We start from the raw sequence: 6,916 nt of genomic DNA, 5'->3' as shown, positions 1-6,916 counted from the left end.
TTAAGTGGGAGAACTTGCACAATTGGTGGCTGACTAAATACGTTTTTGCCCCACTGTAAGTATGCAGACCCTATGCTATGAGACTCAAAATTGAGCTCGGGTGCATCCTGTTTCCATTGATCATCCTTGAGATGTTTCTTGATTGGAGTCCACCTGTGGTAAATTCCGTTGATTGGACATGATTTGGAACAGTGCACACCTGTCTATATAATGCTCTACAGTTCACAGTGCATATCAGAGCAAAAACCAAGCCATGAGGACAAAATAATTGTCCAAAGAGCCAAGACAGCCCAAGCATGGCTTTGGAACAAGTCTCTGAATGTACTTGAGTGGCCCAGCCATAGCCCGGACTTGAACCCGATCGAACATCTCTGGAGAGACCTGAAAATAGCTTTGCAGCGATGCTCCCCATACAACCTGACAGAGCTTGAGAGGATCTGCAGAGAAGAATGGGAGAATCTCCCCAAATACAGGTTTGCCAAGCTTGTAGCGTCATACCCAAGAAGACTCAAGGCTGTAATCAACAAACTACTGAGTAAAGGGTCTCAATACTTATGTAAATGTGATATTTCAGTTTTTAATTTTTGTATACATTTCAAAAAATCTGTTTTTGCTTGGTCATTATGGGATATTGTGTGTAGATTGATGTGGGATTTTTTTTTTTATATATTTTTTTAGAATAAGGCTGTGGCGTAACAAAATGTGGAAAAAGTAAAGGGGTCTGAATACTTTCCAAATGCACTGTGTATCCATTGGAAAATGTTATAAAGTCTCCCACATGAAAAAATACTATTGTGTATAATATGGTAGGAATTAGTGTAGTATTCACTGTAGTATATTTGCGGAGTGAATTCTGAAAAAACACTACAGCGAATACTGTAGTATTTAAAGTTTAGTACACTGATCAAAAATATACACTCAACAATTTCAAAGATGTTACAATTAAATCAGTCAATTGAAATAAATTCATTAGGCTCTAATCTATGGTTTTTACATGACTGGGAATACAGATGTGCATTTGTTGGTCACAAAAACCTTTAAAAAAAAGGTAGGGCATGGATCAGAAAATCAGTCAGTATCTGCTGTGACCACCATTTGCTTTATGGCGTGTGACAGATTTCCTTCGCATAGAGTTGATCAGGCTGATTGTGGCCTGTGGAATGTTGTCCCAGTCCTGTTCAATGCTGGATATTGGCGGAAACTGGAACACGCCATCATACATGTCGATCCAGAGCATCCCAAACATGCTCAATGGGCGACATCCCTGGTGAGTATGCAGACCATGGAAGAACTTGGAAATGTTCAGCTTCCAGGAATTGTGTACAGAACCTTGCAACTAGGGGCTGTGCAATATCATGCTGAAACATGTGGTGGTGGATGAATGGCACGACAATGGGCCTCAGAATATCGCCATGGTATCTCTGTGCATTCAAATTACAATTGATAAAATGCAATTGTGTTTGTTGTCCGTAGCTTATGACTGCCCATCCGCCACCATGCATCTGCTTACAACGTTGACATCAGCAAACTGCTCACCCACCCAACGCCATACACGCTACCATCTGCCTGGTACAGTTGAAACCGGAATTCATCCGTGAAGAGTAGACTTCAGTGACCCTCGAAGGTGAGCATTTGCCCAATGAAGTCGGTTACGACGCCAAACTGCAGTCAGGTCAAGACCCTGGTTAGGATGATAAGGTGAACTTCCTTGAGACGGTTTTTGACAGTATGTGCAGAAATTCTTTGGTTGTGCAAACCCACAGTTTCATCAGCTGTCCAGGTGGTTGGTCTCAGACCATCCCGCAGGTGAAGAAGAAGAATGTGGAGTTTCTGGGCTGGTGTCGTTACACCTGGTTTGTGAGGCCGATTGGATGTACTGCCAATTTCTCTAAAACGGCATTGGCTTATGGTAGATAAATAACCATTCAATTCTCTGGCAACAGCTCTGGTGGACATTACTGCAGTTAACATGTCAATTGCACACTCCCTCAAAACTTGAGACATCTGTTGCATTGTGTGACTAAACTGCACATTTTAGAGTGGCCTTTTATTGTCCCCAGCAGAAGGTACACCTGTGTAATGATCATGCTGTTTAATCAGCTTCTTGATATGCCACACCTGACAGGTGGATGAATTATTATCTTGGCAAAGGAGAAATGCTCACTAAATGGGATGAAAAACAAAATTGGGCACAAAATTTGAAAGAAATGCATTTGGAAATTTCTGGGATATTTTATTTCAGCTCATTAAACATGAGACCAACCCTTCATATGTTCTGTTCATATTTTTGTTCATGGTAGAAAAAAAAGAGCAACATATACTATAGTAATTACTGTAGTGTTTTTGCAGACTGTAGTATACAGTAGTATCCACTGTAGTGTTTTTGCAAACTGTAGTATACTGTAGTATTTATTGTAATTTTTTTGTTTTATCTTTGACAGAAGTGGGGGACTTTATACTTGAGGAAACCTACTGGAGAAATACTAAAATAGCACATTTTCCATAACCTGTAGGTAGATAGGTAGGTAGGTACAGTAGGTAGGACTGGGTTCTGAACAGAAAGTTCAGCAGTTCTGTTCTTTTCTCTAACCTGTAGAAACACAGCATGAGGGCATATTTGGCATGTAGGTTTCTCACTCACATGTGGCACAAATTGGGATATGGGGAGAGGAATGGGCAGGGTATATGCAAATTGAGAAGTGGCGAACCTATAGGCCTTCAGAGTGTGACAGGTTGGTGTCAACCTGTCACACACTGAAGGCCTACCGGTAGGGTAGGAAAGACGTTTAAATTTGATATCCAATTAAGGCAACATTGTAATGAAAACGTTTAGCCCGAAGTGTTAGTTAGTAGGCTATTTGTGATACGCAATTGATATCATGCACTGTTTGCATCTGGGGTGTAGACATGGATGGGCCTGGGTGGACAGAGGCCCACCCACTGGGGAGCCAGGCCCTGACAGATTGACGTGGTTTAAGCATTGTTGTACACTTAGACCATCAAATTGGTGTATTTTTTCTATAAACAAAAAAAAGTGTGTTGGAAAATATAGGATTTTTCACACAGGTTGCTGTTCCTGCGCAAATGTATGTCTTTGTCAAAAAAGAAACAGGAAAAAAGTATTTTTCAGACATGGTGCCTTTCCTTCGCTGGGCGGGCCATTTGGGAACTTTTTGGGGAAATGTTCCCACTTCTCCAGGCACCACGACTGCAAAGGGTCGATGGAAAGAAAGCAGTCACACACAGCATGATGTTAAAGGATAAGCAGTCCATAAACTCGGACATAATAAGCCAGGAGGTCCCAATCATAAGAATACAGAAACACAACATTAAGCATTTCCCAATCAAAATGTACAACTATTACTTCCCATTGCAAAAAAAAAAAACATTTCACGTTTAGCACACAAAGTAACCGGTGACCTAAAGTTTACAGTGGAACTGACAGTGTTTTAACTACTTTGCAGTGTTTCAGATTCAATGACTCAATATTCTGGACAAAAATGTATGTATGTAACTAAGGCTGGGAATGTCAACACAATAAAACTAGCAATGATCACAAGTCTGTCATAATGTGGTTAATAGGCTAGCATATCCATTTATAGCTAGCGCTCTGCTAGGATGATGTCATGCCATGGGAAGAGTGGTGAGTGACTGACGTTTTCCCCTCATATCATCTTTCGGTGGCTATTCACAGCTAGAGATGCAGGTTTAATTTGGTTAACTACTCCGATTTCATGGCACTCTCGTTTGAGTGTGCAATACAAATGATGAATTTACGAATGCGCAAAACACGCTGAATATGACCGGTGTCAGTAAACGTAGGCAAAAACAAGTTATAGTTAGTCAAGAATGCATGTTAAAAGTTAAAGTTACTCTAAATAACACCTAACCAGTTCTGCTACGGCGAGTAAAATGGTCAGAGTGAGGTGTCTCATTTGTGTCTGGAAGCAAGCTAGCCAGCTTTAGCCAGTTAACTTGGGTGCTTGGTTGGTATAAGCATGCATTGGCAGGCAAGCTGCAGAAGGACGAGGAGGCTACAATTCCCCACTGTTTGTCAGTGCAATTGTGACGGCCAACTAGCTGGAAAAGTTTGTTGTTCCTTCGTTAGATTTAAGCTCATCTTGCTCTGGCTATCATTAGTTATTGATCTTGTTGTTGTTGATATGCTCTCTCTCCCTCAGTTATGCACACCTTTCCATGGTTGTTTGATCAATTGGACTGTAAAGTTCCCAAATAGAAGAGGACTCCTATGGTGTTTACTAATGTGCAGAATCTATTCAGGTGTATTTTGTGACTTTTGGCGAATGCGTTCTAATGATCTCAAGTCGCTCTGTTGCAACTGCCTGTAAACACACAGTCCAGTTCAAAGTGAATGATGGTAGGCCCGTGCCGCAATTTGCTTGTTTGTTTAAAGGCCTACTATAGCTCTGATTGGGTATAGCGCACCGGTCTATGTAGACTCCTGGTCCTGGACAAGACAGATGTTTTTAATTCTGTTTTATTTACTGCAGTGTCTATTAATTGTCCAAACGCACAGCCGTGTGCACTATAGCCGTAATTCCCAAACATTTTAAGAATTTATGAAAATAATGAAAATGACCCCAAGTGGTTGCTTGTCAGAAAATGTTTTTTAAAAGTGTCATATTGTCCCTGGAGGCATATATGAACACATTTTCTATAAGATTTCAGGTTACTAAAATGCTTTCATTTCCACTTTAAATGTAACATTGTTTCACACACAAGTTATTTTCAAAGAGATGGCTAACAACCTTAAGCATGCTTCAATAAAAAAAACACAGTTCCACTCACAAGATGATGATAATTTGAAAATTAACTTGAAAAGGGAGAAGCTAAAAAATTAGCAACATCCTCTTTGATAATACATGCTGCAAACTTGACGACAACAAAAGCTAGCTGGGTTAACTACAGCTGGCTATTGCACAGTGGCCTGTTGGCCTTCAAGAAGGCAGAAGTTTCCATTAGTTTTTGTAAAAACGGTCCCACCCATTAAGTCAAAATGTGATTGGTTGATTCCACTGTCACTCCAACATTTTGCCCTAATACAGTTGAATGGCAGATGCTTGCTTCTGATGGCCTAGCCAATGGTTGACTTAGCTAGCTAGATTTATCTACCCAGAGACCAGAAAAGAAAAATCCTGATTGGATCTTTTTTTCTCTTGTGTTAACCCTTTCTTTTCCAACAAAAATGGAAGAGATTAAATCAGAACATCATTCAAAATAATAATATAAGTATCATATTTATTATATAAATCCTTAGCCCTTCTCTGAAGGCGTATAAGGACCATTGTTCCTCACTGTGTTTGGGTTAGTAATAATATGTAGAGTAGCTCTATTTTCCCTCAGTATGTCTTTTTACACCATTCTGAATGTCTAAAGAATCCATGTTGTTCTGAAACATGAATACAGAAATACTGGACATTTTGAACTGTTATTATGTTATTAGGTGATTTGACACATTTACAATAATGGCCTGGAATTGGACTCACATTTTTCTGGTCTTGGTCTTGACTCAGTATCGACCCCCCTCCGGTCTTTGTCTTGAATTGGTCTCGCTTTAGGTGGTCTCGAACACAACACTGGTAAGTACTGTAGTATTCTATAGTAAACTGTAGTATTTTTTTTTAATGTGGGTTAGGATGAAATCTATTTTATTGGAGAGATCAAGAGAGATTTAGTGAGACTCGACTTTGAATTGTTTAAAGCTCGGACTGAAAATGAAATCCAGGAAATCTGAATACCACTGAAGTTTGTGGGCAGAGAATATTTTCTTCCCTCTTCTGAGGCCAATATAAAGTAGAATACGGAATAGATGTCATATGAGGTTTGGGTTAAGCACAGGGAGAGGTAAACAGTAGTTTATATTTAGGCCAATAGATAAATTCCTTTGAAGTCTTCATAATATACATATTTTTTGGTATCATCAAAGAACACAAAAGCACAACCCCCATATAAACAAAGAAGAAAGTAAAGTTGAATTCATCAAGCTCTTGCTGGAGCAATCAACAATGGGTTCTTGTAATTCATAAAGGGCCTGATTCTGACTAAAGGAAATGATGCTTTTCTTATGCACGCCTTTCCTATGCACTTCTCAGTAGTTGGTATTCAGACTCACTTCATGAAGGTGCGTAACACGCTTTGCAGGCGTGGTTCTCATTCCATGGGGTATTCAGTTTTCATTCCATAGGGTTTTCAGTACATTTATCTTAAGCCAGACCTTTAAATACGGTGTACCTTTTAGTTTGAATTTTGTCAACACTCAGTGGAATATATTGAGAGACCAGTTCAGAATATTAGGGATCAGTGAAAGAAAGCCATCTAAATATACGCATATTCTTCTCTGTTTCAACACTAGTTGGTAGATACTCTGATATTGTACACTATTTAGGGTTAGGAAAGTATTTATGAAACATAAACAGGTTTGGAGAGCCTTCACACATGAAATAAAGAAAACATTGTCTTGATTCATGTGGGAAATTTCCACATTCAATTCTTGAAACCATGGAAATGTTGGAAGATTAGTGTACATAGAATTATAATAGGGAGAATAGTGCACAATTGCTTGCACTAACGATGGATCTGTGTGATGACACAGCCAAGTATTACGCCATGCATCGGGACCAAACTGTTACGGCTTGGTCTGCGCTCCGCTCCATAATGATTCAATTAGCCTACATTTCTTTATTCTATCAACTGTTACTAATTATCCCCTGACCTTATTCATGATTTCCTTGCGCATAAAGATGGTGGAATTATTAGGGAATGAATTCAAGGTCAGAATATGGAATGTCTGTAGACACACCACTGCCACACCTTCATTTATTCAAACTCCACCCAGAAACAAATAGCAGGTGAATAGCATGCTATTCTCATGCTTAAGTTCGAGGTCAGAATACGC

The sequence above is a fragment of the Oncorhynchus masou genome, chromosome 29 (assembly GCF_036934945.1).
Source record: "Oncorhynchus masou masou isolate Uvic2021 chromosome 29, UVic_Omas_1.1, whole genome shotgun sequence".
NCBI classification, from domain to species: Eukaryota; Metazoa; Chordata; class Actinopteri; order Salmoniformes; family Salmonidae; genus Oncorhynchus; species Oncorhynchus masou.
This window is presented reverse-complemented; position numbering follows the sequence as displayed.